The sequence below is a fragment of the Phoxinus phoxinus genome (assembly GCF_949152265.1).
Source record: "Phoxinus phoxinus genome assembly, chromosome: 4".
Taxonomy (NCBI): Eukaryota; Metazoa; Chordata; class Actinopteri; order Cypriniformes; family Leuciscidae; genus Phoxinus; species Phoxinus phoxinus.
Window position 1 is genome coordinate 26,460,027 of NC_136879.1, and position 19,850 is coordinate 26,479,876.

At 39.6% G+C, this 19,850-nt stretch overlaps 1 long non-coding RNA gene across 1 annotated transcript in view; it reads right to left on the minus strand.

Moving 5' to 3' along the window:
* Positions 1–277: 277 nt before the first annotated feature.
* The window catches only part of LOC306997911, a 110,884-nt gene continuing 91,311 nt past the window's right edge, over positions 278–19,850 (minus strand). The window contains exons 4-6 of the long non-coding RNA XR_013797472.1: positions 17,912–18,080; positions 12,841–12,922; positions 278–1,337 (exon numbers count right to left, since the gene is read on the minus strand). This is a non-coding gene — a long non-coding RNA (uncharacterized lncRNA). The remainder of the gene's footprint in view (positions 1,338–12,840; positions 12,923–17,911; positions 18,081–19,850) is intronic.

The window sequence follows — 19,850 nt, forward strand, 5'->3', positions numbered from 1 at the left end:
CCTTGTGCGAGTGCAGCCATGCGGCGCTGTTATTCAATTCCATTAAAATGAATGAACCAGTGGCATGCAACCATGCAGTTAACAGGAATTAAAACTACAGGCAAGATGACAGATTACAGAGGAAATTGAGTGGTGTACGCCGAATGTGCGTGGCTTTGTTGTTGTATTTTACCTGTGTGTGGTATAGGAAATGTGCATGCATGCATATCAACATCCGCTCAGATCCATACGGTCCAGTTGCACCTCATATACAAATGGCATCTTACGGCTGTTAATATATATGTGAAGGTAGGACATTTAGTTTATTGAAAGAAGTAAAATATTACAATGTAAAATCACGTTGATATTTTACAACGCTGAATATTTCGATGCATGTCCAAGCAGTGCAGACTAAAAAGCCATCCACACGTTTCACCTCGGCTCTGACTGAACGTCCCGTGGACTGAGTAGCCATGCAATTAATTAAAAACAAAAGCTGGAAACAATTAATCGGCTTGGAATCCCCACTTCTTTATAGACCTTATTATGAGGATGACTGGATAAGAGAGATCTATGAAATGTCATTTATGAACACTGAGGCTGCCGGTTTTACTCTGTTTGGTTTTTGCAGAGCTATACCAAGAAGGAAAACTCCCAAAGCAATGGGAGAAAAAGATTCGACAGCCATTGCTGAGCTATTCATGCCTCAAGCTCTTCTGTCCGCGTGTGCTATACCCAAGGTCACCACACAATGGCACTGTCCACACCTCTGTTCAGAGAACAATACACTGCTCGTAAACATAAAGGACATTTTATAATCTCAGCAACTAGGAAAGATTGAATAAAACTGAGACCGTTTTCTACTGCATGTGTGATAATCATCAGCATCGCCCTTCATTTGCAGGGAAATAGTGTGGTTTTGAATACCCGTGTTTGTTTATTTCAATTACAGACATTAGGCGGGAGATGGGCCACTCCAGCCTGCCATCATATAGACTCATGTGCCGTTATTTGTGCTCTGATTAGCTCCAAGTGGCCGAGGAGAGCTCTGTGAGAAGCACTTGGATGCTTCTATTGGTCTGTAGGGGAACAACATGTTCTTGATTTGTGTTTCAAGCAGGGGAAAGGGCTGCGTTTAAAAGGATAATGTCAGGCAGGCTTTCATTTCAGTGCCTTTTCACCTCTGTGTCACAAACAAACACGTTTTTCTGTCTGCATGATGTGGTGCCATCACACAGCCGTTCAGTTTTTGCCTCGTGTTAGATCCAGACACGAGAGCAACTGTTTAAATGATACTTCTGTTGCATTATTGTCCTCAGTCAGGCATTCTTCATGTCTTTACTTCGTCAATATGGCAACTAGAGGGAAAAATGAAACGTCAGGCAAAGCAAATGGCGAGCTCAGAGACCACAGCGAAGACTGATACAAACATATCTGACAAACACATTTGAACTGTAACTATGTTCTGTGAGATAACAGTAATGGGCTTTCATGGCAATGAGTGCGGGGACTGTAATTTATAATTGTCTAATGATATTTATACAAGATGTTTTTGGTGTGGAGCAACAAAACGCTTTATTTTACACTGAACAAAGCATTAATCAAAGTGCAGCTGAGAATCAACGGTTTGTCATCAGCCTTGTTGTAGAAAGGTGCATATTCATATTGTGGAAGAAATTAATACTTTTATACAGCAAGGGTGCATTAAATTGATGGAAGGTGACAGTAAAGGCATGCAACAAAATATTTTTTATTTCAAATAAATGCTGTTCTTTTGAACTTTCTATTCATCAAAATAAAAACATATCGTGGTTTCCACAGAAATATTAAGAAGCTTGACTGTTTTCAACATTGATAATAATAAGAAATGTTTTTTGAGAACAGAATCAGCATATTAGACTGATTTCTGAAGGATCATGTGACACTGAAGACTGAAGTAATTTGCCATCACAGGAATAAATTACATTTTAAAATAGAAAATGGTTGTTTTAAATTGCAATAAAATTCCACAATATTATTGTTGTTATGGTATTTTGATCAAATAAATGTAGCCTTGATGAGCATAAGAGACTTCTTTCAAAAACATTTCCCCACACTTTTCCTTATATGACTTTCTGCACTATAATACGTAGCTGAATAAATAAAAAATGGACAGTTAGGTGTCATGATCAAGAGTTAGCATAAGTTGTGGCAAAAATATACATCATGAATGGTTTCTTATATGTTAAATGCTATTTATAAAATAATAATAATGTAATTTTTGAATTTGGGATTTTATGTTCTGTTTGGTGTGGATGTAAATACAAAATACACCTTTACATTGGACATGTCAGCATGGACAGCACATGGTCTCTTTCACCTCAGATAAATCATGATTGATTAGCATCTGGATTCTAGCAGATTTTACCACAGTCTCTCTCTCACTTTTGCATTAATAAAACACTGTTTTAGTATGTTGTGGCAGCAGAGGCTGTGTCCTAAAGCAGCCAGTTCTGGTTGATGATTTACAGCAAAATTGCTTGTAAATTGAAGAAGAAACTGTTTTGCAGACCTGGCAGCTTTCAAGCCCTGCTACCATTTGTCACCCAGCATTTCCTTTTGTGTATAGCACAGGAATTAATTAGCTGGTGCTGCCGGAAAAGTTTACGGCCATTATTTATGGGAGATGAAATGTCTTGGACAGAAGCCTCTCTCTGGCCCTCTATTTTTTTTCCCCCTGCGTTGTGGTTGTTTTTAAACTTTTGTCTCACAACATCAATTTAGATTTTGTCAGCTGTAGGTTTTCTCTGACAGGTTCATGCTGGTGTGTCCATAAAAGTGACTCAGTGATTACTGCTGCACGGTGACTTAAAATACTGACACACACCGGTATGTAATGCCGTACGCTGTAAACACACAAGCGGCAGCCCGTTCAGCTGGACTCACGTTGAATATGTGAGATAATTTGGTTACACTTTATTTTAAGGTGTCATTGTTACAATGTAATTATACATTAAGTACTGAGTAATAATACTATAGGGTTAGGGTAGGATTGTAACAAGGACACTGACATAAAGTGTTACCGAGAATTTCACGCCATTTCATTTCCCACATATTTTCCTTATCAAAACTAGGAAATATATTTTGAAGCACTTTGTGTCATATGTAAACTTCACATTTTTATCACATTTAGCAATATTCCCCAATATTATGCATCTATAGGAAATATTTCATTTCCAGATGGCGTAATCTTACATTAGTTGAGCCAGTTGTGGATTCACTGAGCCCAGAACTTGAATGACAGTCAGGCAATGGGCAAAGAGTCAATGGGCACAGCGTATGTATACCCACATTTCCACATCTTTATGTCATTTATCACAAGACTAGTTTACAATTAAATCTCTATCCTAACCGTAGCCTTTCGTCTCATGCCAAGGAGCGTAATGTCAGGATTTCTATTGTGGCGGCGGATGTGATAATCTTCTCTTTTTTCTCCAAAGCGTCCCCCTTGTGGTGCGGCACGGAGCCCGCAGCATTCCCGATAATCACTCATGCCTCTTTGTAATCAATGCCCACAGAAATAGGATTCCTTTGGCCGATGGCAATTAATAAATTTGTGTCCTTTTTTAACACTAGTGAGCTGAGCTTGAAATTACCAGTGACTGGCTTCTCCTCATTTGCATATTTATTGCAGCGCGGAAAAAAATTCCGGGGAATGATTGATGTGGAGCCTGCCTACTGAATCCCAAACAGCATATTATTATGGGGAGGGGGGGGGGACGCCAGCGTACAGTTGATTAAAGTTGAAGACGGTGGGATCGCTTGCCGACACTTTTTTTCCCTTCCTTTTTGTTTCCCCCTCCCATTTCTTCATATCTTCGGAGATGGCGGGCGTAAGAATTAAAAGCATATTTTAATGGATGTTGACAAGAAGTGAACTAACAAAAGCCCAAGCAAAGGATTTGCTTGAAAAGATTCAATCAAACATGTTTGCTGGGATTAATTGTGGGTGGAGGCGGAAGATGGTGGGCTCTGTGTTGGGCTTGAATGAGGTTGATTGTTTCTGGGGTCACCTGCGCCGATTTCCTCTGTCATTTTGAGTGATAATTTGGAAATGTCCTATGATTGTAGCTAAAGAGCTAAACCCCTTCGTCGCACCACCCCCTTCTCATCTCCATCCTATTGAAATAGTTCTGTTTGTGTGGAGGTGAATGGTAGAGTTAAAACAGGCCCTTCCTATTCTAATTGGACGACTGTATCTAAATGAATTCATACATCCAGGGCTTTTGTAAAAGGTTTCTTTGGATATGATAATTTGTGACCTGCCCCATCATTTTAAGTCGTTTTGACTCACAAATACATTTTCCGCAATGAATGAAAGTCTCGTCTCCAAACCATTGTCGAGATAAATCATAGCCCACAATAAATGGTGGCTATTGTGAAAACTTGAAAATGGTCTCTAAATAACAATATATTAAAGTTTCCAGCAATGTTCTTCTCCAAAGTTCTTATTTCAACCAGTTTCAGACACTGAATGTGGGATTAGACATTTACTGTATCTTTCAACATAACATGATGTTCATTCATGTTTATACCGTGCTATAACTAACGAACAAGTTACAGCCGCTGAATGACTTTCCTGTGGTAAATCAAAACGTCGGATGACAAGCTGTTTAACTGACGTCTTTCCGCGGTTAAACACTGATTGCGTGATTACATGAAGGATTATACATTTCATTAAGTTGTATTGTATCTTTCAACATACCTTCTAATGTTCATTTCGTGTTTATTTCATGCTATAACCAGTAGTAAAGCGGAACAGATGATCGGTTCACGTGCCGCTTATTTTACTGAGGCGATTATAGCGATCTGACACCACATTAAAAAGCACCAAAACGTCATTCTTTCATGATTTTTAAAAACATTGACACAATTTGGATTTTGATAATTTAAAAATGACATAAAAACAGTTTTTTTTTCTTTGCAATAATCGACTCATCGCAGCATCCGTCTCGCAATGATAGCGCACGTCACATTTGTGCGGTAACTTGAAGTCTATTGTGTGTGCTCAGAGAATCAGGTCTGCTGGCCACGTGCAGAAGGAGCTCTCTTCACCCATAAAACTTCCTCAGAAGTGTGCAGCAAAGTCGGATTTGTGCCGGTGAGTGCGTGCACAGCAAATTGGCAGCTACATCAAATTATTCCCGCATTAAGACCCGCTCGCCGTAATCCACTGCAGGGCCCTGCCGCCCCTCCCCCAACTTGTAACTTTTGTCAACGTAAACTGCAGATTTCATGCTCTGCCATTAATCTGTCGGATTATGGGTGCAGTTCAGGAGGACTTATATTTTAATGAATTCCTTTCCTAGCTTAACTAGAGGGGGTGGAGTTTGAGAGGGAAAGGGGCCCCGGTTGGACACAGGTTGGCTCCTCATCCTTCAACAACCCCCCCAATCGCATGCGTATATGTGCGAGTGTGCTCACACGTGTGTACGCCTGCATCTGTGTGAGTGCCCCCCACTGTCGGCCCCCTCTCAGCATCTGGAGTGCTGTCACGCAGGGAGACGGCGAAGCACTCCATGGTGCTGACACCTCCTCACACATAGACGACAATCCTCCGCGCCACAATAAATTGAATGTCTCGAGGAGCAGCATTTGTAAAACAAGACAAATAATGAATTATTGTTACAGCGGACTCTTCACCCCCTTCCCTTCAGATGCGCCTGTGCATATCTGCACTCCATTTCTGTTTGTTGCCTCCTTGCTTTCGCCATCCATCTAAGTATCTCTCTATCTCTCTCCCCATACTGTGCCTCTCTATCTGCACGCTGTCACAGTTTGCTGTAGTCTCTGTCGCTGTCTGCCGCTATCTGTGCTGCAAGCCTGCCCCATCCCTCCTCCCCTTCCCTAACTGCTGTCCTGGTCTGTCACTGTATGGCCCAAATGAATTAGGCACAAGCGTACGTGGGAATAGTGGCCTATCTTGCTGTCTGTGGTTAAATCATTCATTATGCTGTTAACAAATTCTCATTTTCTTCTAGCCAAACACTGGGTTGTTCTTCACACATTAGTAACAGGAAATGGATCTACTGAATCCCAAACAGCATATTATAGTGCAGTCACACTAGACTTTGAGGAAATACAAGTGCACATGCTGCGTATATCTACGAATTTGTATATTACGGAGATTTAACTCTTCACTCAATACACACAATACAAACAGAATTTTTTATATTTTGCAGTGTTGCAGAAAACTGGTGAAAACTGTATGATTTGATTGATATAAGATATGATTTATGATATAACATTATAAACGATAATAAATAAATGAAAATCATTTTCAATATTTCAATATTTTGAATTCTGTTAATGTTAAATATGCTTTAATACAAAATATTTTGAACATTATTAATTGTAATTTTTTATGTATTATGCATTAAAAACAGAAAAAAGCATGACATCATATCCTATCAGCAATATTCTTTCACATGCTCCAATCCCACACCTTTAATATCACAAGGACTACTTGAGAGAGAGAGAAAAAAAAAGGAATTTGCACAGTACATTTTTCCTTGGGATAATTTCGAAATTTATGTTTTATGTTTCGGCTCTGATTCCAACATCAAAAACACCTAGACTCCTCCTGGATTAAAAAAGCTACAATGGGCTCCAGTCTTAGACAAAATATAGCCATTTTCTTCTCCGCCAAGCAACGCTGTGGAACTCTACTGCCCAAGCATTTGACACCCCGCTGCTTGACGCCCAAATCAACACGGCAAGATATACGGCTGGAGGCCAGTGCAAATTTGCATGGAACATCTCTGACTACTTAATTCTGCTTTGATCTCCGTTTCCTGAAGAGGGGATTGTCTGCTCTACTGTGTGGAAACACTTTTGTGTGAGTCAGTGTGCTGTACATCATTCACCCTATGAAGAATCCCAGGCTTTGCCTCTTTTTAGTCACTCTGTTTCCTCCCTCTGTTGCTCTCTTTCACTCGCTTTTCTGCCTCTCACTTTCTCACTCTTTGACTCCAGCGAGCTTTAATGCCTTTTCTTCAAGGACAAGCATCTACTGCACATCATCTGAATAAGACTTTGAGTCAGCATGCCCTCCTGGGGCTTAAGTCCAGCCAAATGCCCCTGAGGCCTGTTTTAACACCAGGCTACTTTTGTCAATAAATATTAATATTAGAACCAAGTACATACAGTCCTGCAGCCACATTCATTGAGCTCCTTTCTCGCTGTGAGAAAGCATGGCAATGTCATTTTGTGGCTGTGACAGCCACATTCTCTGCATGACGTGCATGTACAATGTATTTAAAGTCTTGATAACATTAAAATGACATCATTAGAGACAGTAAAATGAAAAAGTTTGTAGCATTGGAAAGGCTGGCTCATTTTGCTGAATCAATTCTTGAGAATCGTTTGTTTCAAATAGTCAGAAAACGATTGAACAGTCATTGGAAAAATGTAGCTAGAGGCATTTTACACGTTCTACCTTTTTAATTAAGAAGTTGAAATGTTTATATTTATCATAATGTTTTCAGTTCATAATATTATATTCATCATAATGTTTTCAGTTTTCATGTTTATGTCAGTAAGGTGTTTGGATGTAATTTGTGTAAATTCACGTTCCAATTTGGCTTGGCATCACACACAAACTATGACTATAAGAAATGTGTTTAGCCCAATAACAATTGTACCTGCCTTCACATACACTGTTAATTGACAATAGAATTAATCATGATTGAATCAGCTGAGTCTAATAAAATTCAATTCAGTCCAATTTAAAAACAGGTTCAAATCCATTAAGGAACCAATCATAATTTCCCTTCACCAATGAGAAATAGCAATGCTCAAAAAGGCTTTAATTGATACAATGCACCCATTTAGATGATGGTTTTGATGCTGATACTGAGTAGGTTACTGAAGAACAAAAACCACTTCAAAAAGATTCAAAAGGGATTATGGATAAATGGAAGATAGCACATATACATATTTTGGAACAAGCTGGAATGGTGCCCCGAAACATATGAAAATGCACACAGGCAGTGTAGGGCAAAGAAAAGCATCAGTGGTAATGCAAAGCACACAGAGCAGGCACAGATGACACATTACATGGAGAATCAGCAGCTAGCCAGTAAGCAAGTGCAGCCAGTTAGCATCCCTCTCAACCGAGACACACCTGAGACAGAGCGGCAAGCTGTGGCTGCTGTCCCGGCTCCTGTTTCAGTCTGCTCTCTGAGCCAGATTCATTACCACTTGCAGCAGGGGTATTAAGATATGGCTGCATTAACAAAGTTGTCCGGTATCTTAATTGAATCTATCCCTGCTGCACAGCATCTGGATTATGTTTACCTGAAATATAAGCAGCTCGGCACTGGAACATGTGCCCGCTGATAAAACACTGGGTTATTCGTTCCAATCCTAATCCTAACTATAATTTGCTCCCGCTAAATGTATCAGCTCGGCGTAAGCTGCCGATTCGTTTCAGACTGGAAGTATTTGCAGGTAGGTTCATATATTACAAGCTTTGATTTCTTCTTTCCTGAGTAAGGATGTAGATTATTTTCTTCCCACAGACAGAGCAGGTGCTAAAAGACTATATCCAAGGTCTACAAAGGCAACATTGTACTGTCTAGGATGTGTAGGAGATACATTCTGAACACAAACACACTTAATAGTGTAAGCAATTTACAATTTATATAATGTCTTTGTGCACAGGGACAATTTTCAGCAATTCAACTCATCGAGCTGAGCTGTTACTGTTATGCTGCTTAGATCTGGATATAAGCACCTTGCTCAAGGGCATAGCCTCCCAGGATCTGTACCTATCACCCCTCAAACCGGACCTTTGAGCTGAAGCTGGACTGGGGTGAATGTTCAGGTGCTATTCAAGATGGGGAGGGGGTCTACATGAAAGATGACTTTGTGGTGGTTGGGTGTATGGGCTCAGGGCACTGCAATTTTGTCCTTCACGGGGTGACATAGCCTCGCTCAAGATATCTTGTAGAGGGTGGTGCTTATTTCCTATCGGTTGAAGGCTGACGGCTGGTCATGTATTAGGGATTGAACTAAATATGCTATTGTGTGTGTGGGTCTACCTGCTGTGCCACCACTCTTGAGAATAATTCAGTCAGCAAGTCCTCATGTGTGTCATAAATCATGCCTCAGCAGCCAAGGACACAGTCCTCGTGTCACAAACACACACATATGCACCATTGATTTCTTTCGTTTTGATATTGTGCTAGTAATATTTTGATCCCCTAAAACCAAGGGTTTTCTAAAGTTATGGGAATTTTCTTTAAATGGAAAGATTTTTTTTTTTAATAAAATTTTTAATGATGAGGATATATTTATTCAAATACGTATACATATACTTCTAACTGGGTAGATGAAACAATATAAAATCCAATTATTAGAAACACCATATTTTAAAAATCATACTAAATGTTTTGCTTTAAATTATACAATAACAGCTATAATCATATATATATGATATATGTCACAAGAACAGCCTTTTTCCACCTTAGAAACATTGCTAAGCTACGTAATATGCTATCAGTTTCTGATGCAGAAAAGTTAGTTCATGCATTCATGACCTCGAGACTAGATTACTGTAATGCTCTATTAGCTGGTTGTCCTGCATCCTCCGTAAACAAGCTACAGTTAGTCCAAAATGCAGCCGCTAGAGTTCTTACTAGGTCAAGAAAATATGATCATATAACACCAATTTTATCATCTCTACACTGGTTACCTATTAAGTTCCGTATCAATTACAAAGTATTGTTACTGACCTATAAAGCCCTAAATGGTTTAGCTCCTGTGTATTTAAGAGATCTTCTATCGCCATATATTCCATCGCGCTCTTTAAGATCGCTAAATTCGAGGCTTCTGGTCGTACCTAGGATATCTAAGTCCACTAAAGGAGGGAGGGCGTATTCACATCTAGCTCCTAAACTCTGGAATAGCCTTCCTGATACTGTCCGAGGCTCAGACTCGCTCTCCCAGTTTAAAACTAGATTAAAGACGCATCTCTTTAGCCAAGCATTCACATGATGCATCTCATACCTTTTATACTACAGTTAAATCAGATCAAATGCATTCATATTATGAACAGCAGCTACGCTAATTATTTCCCATCTGCCTTTTTTGTTGTTATCTCGGGACGCCTGTCCCGAGATAACTCAAATAGAGTTCGTCAGCTCCAGTTATGTATCCAGCCTCTCATGGAGACTTCAGATGCCCCAACGCCTGTGATGAGACGACTCGACGCCTGTGAAGAGACGACCCAACGCCGGCGATATGTTATGCCCTAAATTTCATGATTAACTGTATTTTTGTATGTATATTTTTGAAATGCATTTTCTGTAAAGCTGCTTTGAAACAATGTGTATTGTGAAAAGCGCTATACAAATAAACTTGAATTGAATTGAATTGAATATATATTATATATATATATTATATATATATATATAATAATATATATATATATAGGAAAAAATAAATAATGACCCACACATTATAATAACACATAAACACATTTGATAACTCCTTGCTGTCACTCATTTCCTGTCCCTCTGCTTCCAAACCAAGTTCAGACAGGTATATGAATGTCTACATGTGTGTATATGTGTGTTTTAGTGTGAGTGTGCGTGCGGAGTTGCTCAACGGACATGTTCGCTCAGTGCTAGCAGCCTTGCGGTTCTCTCTCTCTCCCTTTGCCCCGGTTCCCCGGGAACAGATGCCAGCAGTGTGGCATGCGTGTGTGCTGGGGGAGTGGGTTAATTGGGGTAGTAGTGGGGGTTAATTTCAATTAAAATTTCAACTAATGGAGGTCAGGCAAGTGTCTGCAAACACCTGATTAAAACAAATGGTCCTGCCAGTCAAAACTTTATCTTGGTCACCCCCCGGCGGAGCGTCCCAGCAAGGTGGATGCAGGAGGAAGAGATGACTAATGTCGAACGAACGGGAGGGGCACTTGTTAGCGTAGCATCTGCTGGAAGCAACTCCGAAAAAGAGAATGAGAGCGATAATGTGTGTGTGTGTGTAAGAGGAAGAGATGAGTTTGCAGGGGGGACACGCTTTCATCCCTATCTGATCGTAGGCTTGCTGTGCTGACTGCTGCCGCCATGCTTCTCCATGCGTGCCACAGCAGCTCCTAACATCTGGCGGGGCCCTGGAGGTGTGCACCCGGCCCGGCACCCCGCCGATGCTAAATATGGCGCAGGGTTAACACAGAACTCCCTAATCACTTAGCCACTGTCTGCCATCTCTGCCACCACTGCTTCTTACTCAACTACAGACATCTGTGGCGCCGCCAGCCATTCTCTTACTCTCTTTTACTGCGTCTTCGTTCTGTACACTTGCACATTTGGCTGTGGTGGGTTAGGCGTGTTCTGTTCAAAGTTTGGTGCAATGTCTGAAAAGTAAAACTATGCCCTTGGTTGTTAATACATAAGCTATCATAATAAGAGTTAAATTATTTGTTCCATGCATTTAAAATGATTGATTTAAGCATGTTTTTCATTTAATTATTTTGGACTATTTTTTCAAAATATGTTAGGGTGATACAAATGTCCTAATAACATAATGCCCCATTAAAGCCTTGAAAAGAAAATGTTATTATTGTAAAAAATATGATATGGTAAACTGTATAATATTGAAATAATCTGTCAACGTTAGTTAATAAAAAAATAAAATTGTTTATTCATGTTACTTTACAGCGCATTAACTAATGTTAGCTAATTCTTACTTTAAGACAAACAAATCCTGTAGAATTGTTCATTCATGTTAACTAATGTAGTTAACTAATATTACAACCTTATTGTAAAGTGTTACCGACATTTTTCTATTACAATAACATAATGATAATTATTTTTGTTAAAATTGTATATATATAGAGTAACTGATTGTGCATACATAAGTTTTTAAAATATTAAACATGGAAGTAAAGTCATGTGACCAACAAAACGCCATCCAACCAACATGCAGAAACAATTATCGAGCCAGATGCTTTTATCCAAAGCAACTTTCAGATGTACACAAAAAACAGGTATATGCAATTGTGGGAATGCAAAGGTTATCTGTGAACATCTAGACATTTTTTGTGAATATGAAAACGTCTTGGGTTTCTTTTCTGCAAATGTCACTTCAAAGGCTCCGTAGTCTGATGTCTGGTAAATGCAATTAGCAAAAACACAACCAAAAGAGATATGCGGCATGATTTCAGGCTGACGCATTAACTGCGAGTCGCTGCCATGTGCGTGTACATGTGTGCAGGTGTACTTCCAGGTCCCTGCGCTCATGTGTGGCGTGAGCTGAGCTGTGGTCCCTGCAGAGAGCCGGGCTCCGTGAGAAACCAGAGCTTTATTGTGCTTGGCCCCAGGCAACCCTGTTTACCAAGCCCGCCACATGTCAGCTTTACAATGGCGCAGATGTGTGTAGCAGCGGATTTGGAGCTTGTATTTAGCTGCCAGGAGTGACGGTGATGAAGTAGCAGTGATAAACTGATAGATTGGCTGCCACTGAAATTTTGGGAATGGGTCAGATAAACATGGCAGAGGAAAAGCTCTCTGTGTTCCGGTGATAATAAACTTGTCGTTCTACGGGTGCATTAGATTCCAGACCTGAAGAAATTACAAGGGAAAGAGAGAGGTAGAGGCTGAGAGACAGCAAGAAAAAACAGTAGCCGTTGAAAAAGCGAGCGGGTGAGATAGAGAAAGAGAGAATGGAATATAGTCTCTGCTTGGAATTACAGCGGCCTGCCAACACTAGGTTTTAAGGGGAGCCCCGCAGACTGATGGGATTTCAGATTGTTGGCTCACAAATCATTAGCTGTTGTCACTGTATAGTGTAGATATGTTTGAGAAACTCTCTCACCTTCCAAATATACGGCGGGGTAGAGGAAGTCTGCGGTCCACAGCCGGCTAGGAAACAGCTTCATGGTCTAAATTACCATTCCCTAAGTAAAAAGAAACACAAATATCTATTTCTCTGTTTTTCTTGGGTATTAGCCACATTGTATTCTCATTTCAGCATTATTTTTTGTCAAGATTGGATATTCATCACTGAATGCGTAGTAAATCGCTAATGCTTCAGACGAGAGCAAGAATCCTCCCTAATCTCTGTACGCCTGCATTTCCGATGGCGCGTTCGGTAAGAATAAACAGAAGTGTTTGTTCACACCTTCCTCTCCTCAGAGAACTCCCTAAACAAAAGTGAGAACAGAACCAGAGATATCGGCTTCACCCCCTCCGCCCACTTCCCGCCTCTACCCAGCTGCACCGCAGGCTAAACACCCAAAGATAGTAGAACTAATCCAGGCTGGAAGAGGTCGCGGAGCTGGTTATGCATTCGAGGAGGGAGAAAAGAGATGATTTGTTTGAAAGCTGCTCTATATTTGAAAGAAAACTATGTGTTAACATCCTTATCTGCCCATCAGGCTGTTAATCTATGATAGCAAGGCTCTGATAGGGAAGGGAAGTGCTTCCTGCATCTTTCCATTGGCTGTGTACGAGCAGATTTCTCTATTTCCAAGATTTTGATTCTTCCCGATTTTGGATAATTTTGGCAAGTTTCAATTATAATGTTCATTTTAGAACATTACCAAAAATATTAAAGGGATAATTCACAATAACAATGACAATTCAGTCATTATTTACTTACTCTGGTGATGTTATATTGCCGTATGACCTTTTTCAGGCCACAAAAGGAGATATAATTTTTTTTCTTGCTCACGCTTGTCTATATGATGGCAGTGAATAGTGAACAACTTACAGCTACAAAACAGCTATGCAAAAGTATCACAGAATGATCCCATGCGACTGTCGTATTTTCCAAGTGTTCTGAGGACATAAGATAGGGTTTGGTACAAACAAACCAACATTTTAATTATTATTTAGAGAAAAATCCTGACATTTGCTGTTCACTTCGGTTTGCCAAGGAAAAGCACATAAGCGCACCATTTCAAGAAATCAAGATTAATAAAATGCAACATGAAACAACGGCCAGAACTGCATAGTTGACAACCAAAAACTGCTCTGTGAACTTTAAATTGCATGTCCTGTGTAAAACTTTGCTCTGTGTGCTGTTGATTCACTAAAAATATTTAATTTGTTCACATATCGGACTATATGGGTTGCACTACAGGTTTTTGATTCACTAAAAATAACTGGTTTGAAAGAGTAATTTGTTAGTGAATCAGACTACACTTGTCATGTGCAGTTTTTTTGAGGACAACTCACTAGAAAGTTATTTTCTTGCCAATATTTTGTGGTAGCCTTGTAGGAAACACTACCACGGAGTAAAAAATCGATCTAGGGATTTTAAAGGGTTAGTTCACCCAAAATTGAAAATAATGTCATTAATGACTCACCCTCATGTCGTTCTAAGCCCGTAAGACCTCCGTTCATCTTCGGAACACAGTTTAAGATATTTTAGATTTAGTCCGAGAGCTTTCTGTCCGTCCATTTAAACTGTATATACAGTATACTGTCCATGTCCATAAAGGTAAAAAAAACATCATCACAGTAGTCCATGTGACATCAGTGGGTTAGTTAGAAGTTTTTGAAGCATCGAAAATACTTTTTGGTCCAAAAATAACACAAAATAAGACTTTATTCAGCATTGTATTCTCTCCCGGGTCTGTTATCAATCTGCGTTCAGGACTCCGCAGTGACGCTGCTGACGTAAGACGCTGATGACGTGTTATCTGGTGCGCCCGAGCTTCGTTTACAGTCTGAGGGAGACGCACGCTATATTCAAGCTATTCTACATTGTTTGCGTGGATATCATTTTTTTAATGGTGCGTAAATGTGCATGTCGCGGATGAGACACTTTTACAGCGTGCGTTTCCCTCAGTCTATAAATGAAGCTCGGGCGCACCAGATAACACGTCATCAGCGTCTTACGCCATCAGCGTAACTGTGAAGGATTGACAACAGACCCGGGAGAGAATACAATGCTGAATAAAGTCTTATTTTGTGTTATTTTTGGACCAAAAAGTATTTTCGATGCTTCAAAAACTTCTAACTAACCCACTGATGTCACATGGACTACTGTGATGATGTTTTTTTTACCTTTATGGACATGGACAGTATACCGTATATACAGTTTCAATGGACGGACAGAAAGCTCTCGGACTAAATCTAAAATATCTTAAACTGTGTTCCGAAGATGAACGGAGGTCTTACGGGCTTAGAACGACATGAGGGTGAGTCATTAATGACATTATTTTCATTTTTGGGTGAACTAACCCTTTAAGAATATAGATTGTTCAAATGAATATTGTGATTAATTGGAAAGTCGACATTTTTACCTGACGAGTTGGATCCTATGCCCGAGTCTGAGACTAGCCACAAAAGCTTGACATTAATTTGACAAATATACAAGCAATATTTCAGTTCAGTGTATTAAAATGCATTTCATTCAGCACAACAGATTATAATCATCTAGGTAGGGGAATGACAGAATGGGAAAACAGTTTATTACAAACCACGCTGTACAGTCAGTCACACATGCGATGGAGAGAAAATGAAGTTGTTCATTTATTAGGAGCACCAGATAAACACGAGCCGCTAACACTTTATGTACGTTTAATTAAAGGGTAAGCATTGCCACTCAAGGTGAGAAAGAACATTTAAATTCTTTTCCCACAAGCAAGAATTGCTCTTTTAATTTCCCCATCTGAAAGGTCACAGGCAGTGTTCTTGTTTTCCTCCTTAATTGATTCTTAGAATGCATCGCAGTGAATGATGAAGAGTTCAGCAGCTGTGAATCAGGCCCCTTTACCACAAAGGTAAAAGTTGAACGAATCACTAATTGCTGTTACGCAGTTGGGCTACCTTATGAATAATTTCATTTTGCGGGGGCTCTGTGACGTTCCATTTGTATGGGAACACGCTTTTATCTTATCTAAGGCTTGCCCAAATAAATATCTCTACCCAGCCCTTTAGCAACACTGTTTGTGCACAGATAGGCTAGGCTACTTAAAGGTTGCATCCACAATCAAGGCCTGCCACAAAGTCTGCAATTATTTGCCTTTAATTTCTTGCTCTACCATCACACACATGACCTGATGACACAGATTATGTAAAAATGATTGGCTGCTATTACTAAGTTTTAAGGCTAACTTAGACACAATAGGCTATTGGCAATTACTTCTATTTTTGCTCCGCCAACAAAAAAATACAAACAATGTATCCCAACATAACATGTATCCTACAACACAGTGGCATTTCTGAAATAACCAGTGTTTTGAATGAATAGGTTGAGCAAATCATTAAATCAATCGGGTGAGCAAAGGAAAGATGCAAGGAAAGAAAATAAGGACGAAGGAATCCTAGGAAATCATTTGTATATTGGAATATTCTTGATCACTCAAGAGTCACTTAAAATTGGCATCTGCGTTCAATGGATCTATAGATATGTTGTTGAACTTTGATTATTTAAGTCATTCATAATAAATATAATATAATAAAGCAAGAGTTGAAATATGTGAGATATTTATGGTGTATTTAAACTACAAAGGTAAAACATTAATAACAATTATTGCAACATGTAGGGGGAAGAGAATTCATATGTGCGTCAGGTTTTTCGACAAGAAAGACTTCACAGCTCCTCTGGAAGCTTCCTCACTCCATATTTCTCGCCTCTTTGCGGTGCAGTTAAAGGATTGAGATGTCCTTCAAGATGGCTAACTTTGATTTTCACTTTGGTTTCCGGGTTCACAGGCTGGAGGATGGAGGAGCGAGGAAATGAGGAAGCATCATTTTAAATACTGAGAAGCACCCTGTTATTTCCCTAAATGAATGAGTGGCTGCGTCCAGAAACTGAAAAATGCTGCCTCCGCAGGCCTACGGAGGTAGGAAGGTACAAGGCACGTTCGAATCCAATGACCGTGCCACATCCTGTCGTTAAAGAAACAAGGCCATGGAGGAACACAGTATTTAAACTGTCTGCTCGCCATATTCTGCTGACCTTCTATCCTTTCTTTACACACACAGTTATCTTCACACAGCAAACAAACAAGTGGCTTCCTGAAGACAACGAAGCTGATGACGTGTTCTCAGGTGCCCTTCTTATTCACTGGGGAGAACCTTGCAACGTCATCACACTGCATCAGCCATTGAATGGTGGGTTTGTACATGTTCCTCAGCCACTGGGTTCCGCAAGGGATCGTCCCCATAGCGTCAGCAGCTGACGCAGCATAGAAGTTCCCTCAAAAGGGAACCCAAATTGTCCTTGAAGCTTTCCAATACAACTTCACTGACCCAGTTAACAATGTTACTATATGTATTTAAGTGTAATATAAAGCACAGAAAAAAGTCAATTGTTTTTCTGTCAAGAATGAATGCTGTCCATTATTCCCTTTTTTAAAATCTCAACCAGAAACTTCTACGGCAGCTGTGAACTCCCCCTACACTCGAGACTGAATTCGGCTGCACTTCCTGACCAGAGCTGCATGAAGGATAACGGCCGGCGAGAAAGGGATTAATACCGTTCATCAGGCGTTCCACCTGCCCCTCTCTTCCATTGACCCATTCCTCAGCCTTCCATCACTTATCAGATCACCATTCCTCAGTGCTGTCAGTGCTCTGTCACCGCTTCGGTCCACTGTAATTTTTTATACCACAAAAGATGTCTCTCTATATACTGTACGCTCATTGCTCTAACCCCTCCCTTCCCAGAGTGGACGTGCATGTTGGTATCTAGCCATTAAGTCAGTGCGCAACTTAGTGAACTCCACAAAATCACCTTAGCGGCATATGGATTGTTTTTGTTCTTGAGGATTTCTGCCACTGTTATACCTTCCAGGTGAATAATACTTATATGAAATAAAAATAAATATGAGCTAATGACCTATCACAGTCAGTGCATGTTTCCTATTCACTTATTTTGTTTATTTTGAAAAAGTTCTATAATAGAAGAAATAATCAAAATCAAAACAAACCTTGTATATATGATTTGATTTCGCCAAGAGCCACTGCATTTAGATGAACAAGAACACTGTAAGTGGAGTGCGGAGAGGGAACGGTGTCTCTTCATCTGTTACAAAGGGGTCTTGTCTGGATGAGTGTCTTGTGGTATGTCTCTATTTCTTCACTTTGGCATCTTTTCTACTGAAAAAATAAATAAACACAACAACTTGTACAAGCCTAAAATCAATGCTGTTGTTAATGAAACCTATCAAAATTGTTTTGTTAACTGAAATAAAGTTGAAATAAAATTAAATATTAGAATGTTAGAATTTTTTATATTAGATCAATATGAAATACTGCATTTGCCAACTAACTGAAAGAAAATAAGTGTTATATTTGAAAACACAAAAAGCACATATAGTAACAAAATGACTAAACAACTTAAAGCTAACTTAAATAAATCAATAAATACTAGTATATAAATAATACTAAAAAAAACACTGCTTGGTTTGCTTCTAAGACCAGCTAAACACCAGTTTGGCCAGGCTGTGAGATCATCTAGACCAACTTATACCAGCTATAAGCTATAACTTTGAATTGTATGCATTTGTTTCATAGGGCTCTTAATTAGTCTCTTTCCTTTTGGTATCTGTTTCTTTAAACTGGCATTTTCCCTAAAATATTTGTTAGTCTTATACTGGTTAGGTTGAGCTGGTTTTTCAGGTTTAAGACACATTTTGCACAATACCACTGGATACTAACTAGCTAAAGACCAGCCTGTTCAGGCTACGAAACTACTTGGACCAGCTCAAATGAGCAAAGTCCAGAACAACATTTTAGGTTGTTTCAAAACATGCCTTTTGTCAGCTATCACAGTTGTACCCAATAAAGAAACAGAAAGGAAGTGCTCAGATTAGTGGTCAATCATTATGGGATTTTCAGTGACAGGTTCTTAAAATGCTCTCACATGTGGTTCTATACTTACCATGCTTGAAGCATTAGCCGTCCACGGGGATGTTTTATAACAAACATGATCTACAGAATTCCAATTAGCCCTGTAATATATTCATAAATCATAGCTGTTGGCATGGCTTTTAATTTACTTTGATTAATAATGACATGTGGTGGAGATAGGCAGCAGTGTTTTGAGGTCTCCTTTTGTCTTGGGTGGCTCAGTTGATTTCCAGGGAAATCATACAGGAGGATATGAGGGTATATCACGCTAATGGATATGGTTCTCTGAGCATACTTAAAGACAAACACATGCACCTGGACACACATGCACTGCTTTGCTGAACACCTGGACCTCCTCACAAGACAGTCACTTGCTCCACATTCCTCCTTCAGCTCTGATACTCTAAAGCTACTAAATTTGTATTTCATGCTATTCAGCCAAACAACAGATACATATTTGCTGATTTAATGGAGGCTTTTGAGTGGGCGGCTCCACAAAACAGGAAATTCTCTCAAGTGGACTTTTGTTCAAACAAGCACCACTCATCAGTCTTTTAGATCCATTGAAAACAGTGTCAGATGTGGTATCATCCCACTCATCCCACTCTAACATATAAAGGATCCGTCACGAGCAGTGTGCATTTATAGAGAGAAAACAGGGAAATGCAGTGAGTGTTTTTCACAGAGTTGAAATGACTAGAGCATAAAGCTTGCTAGTGGTGACTTAACATAAAACGAAAATAAATATTTTTCTCCACCTGATGAAGATAATAATCCGTTTCATGCATTGACGTGAATCCACTTAGTTGGAGATTTATTGATGGAGCTGCACACGTTTTCTTCCTGCACAAAAGTGGACAACTTGGAGTCGCCAGCTTGAACAGAATTATATGATTAGAATCGATCATTGATGTTATATTGTAGGGGCAAATCTTTAGCACTCTATGTGAATGCTGATGGCTGATGCTTTAAAAAATTATATTGCACATTTATTCTAACATGAATGATGATTAGTCC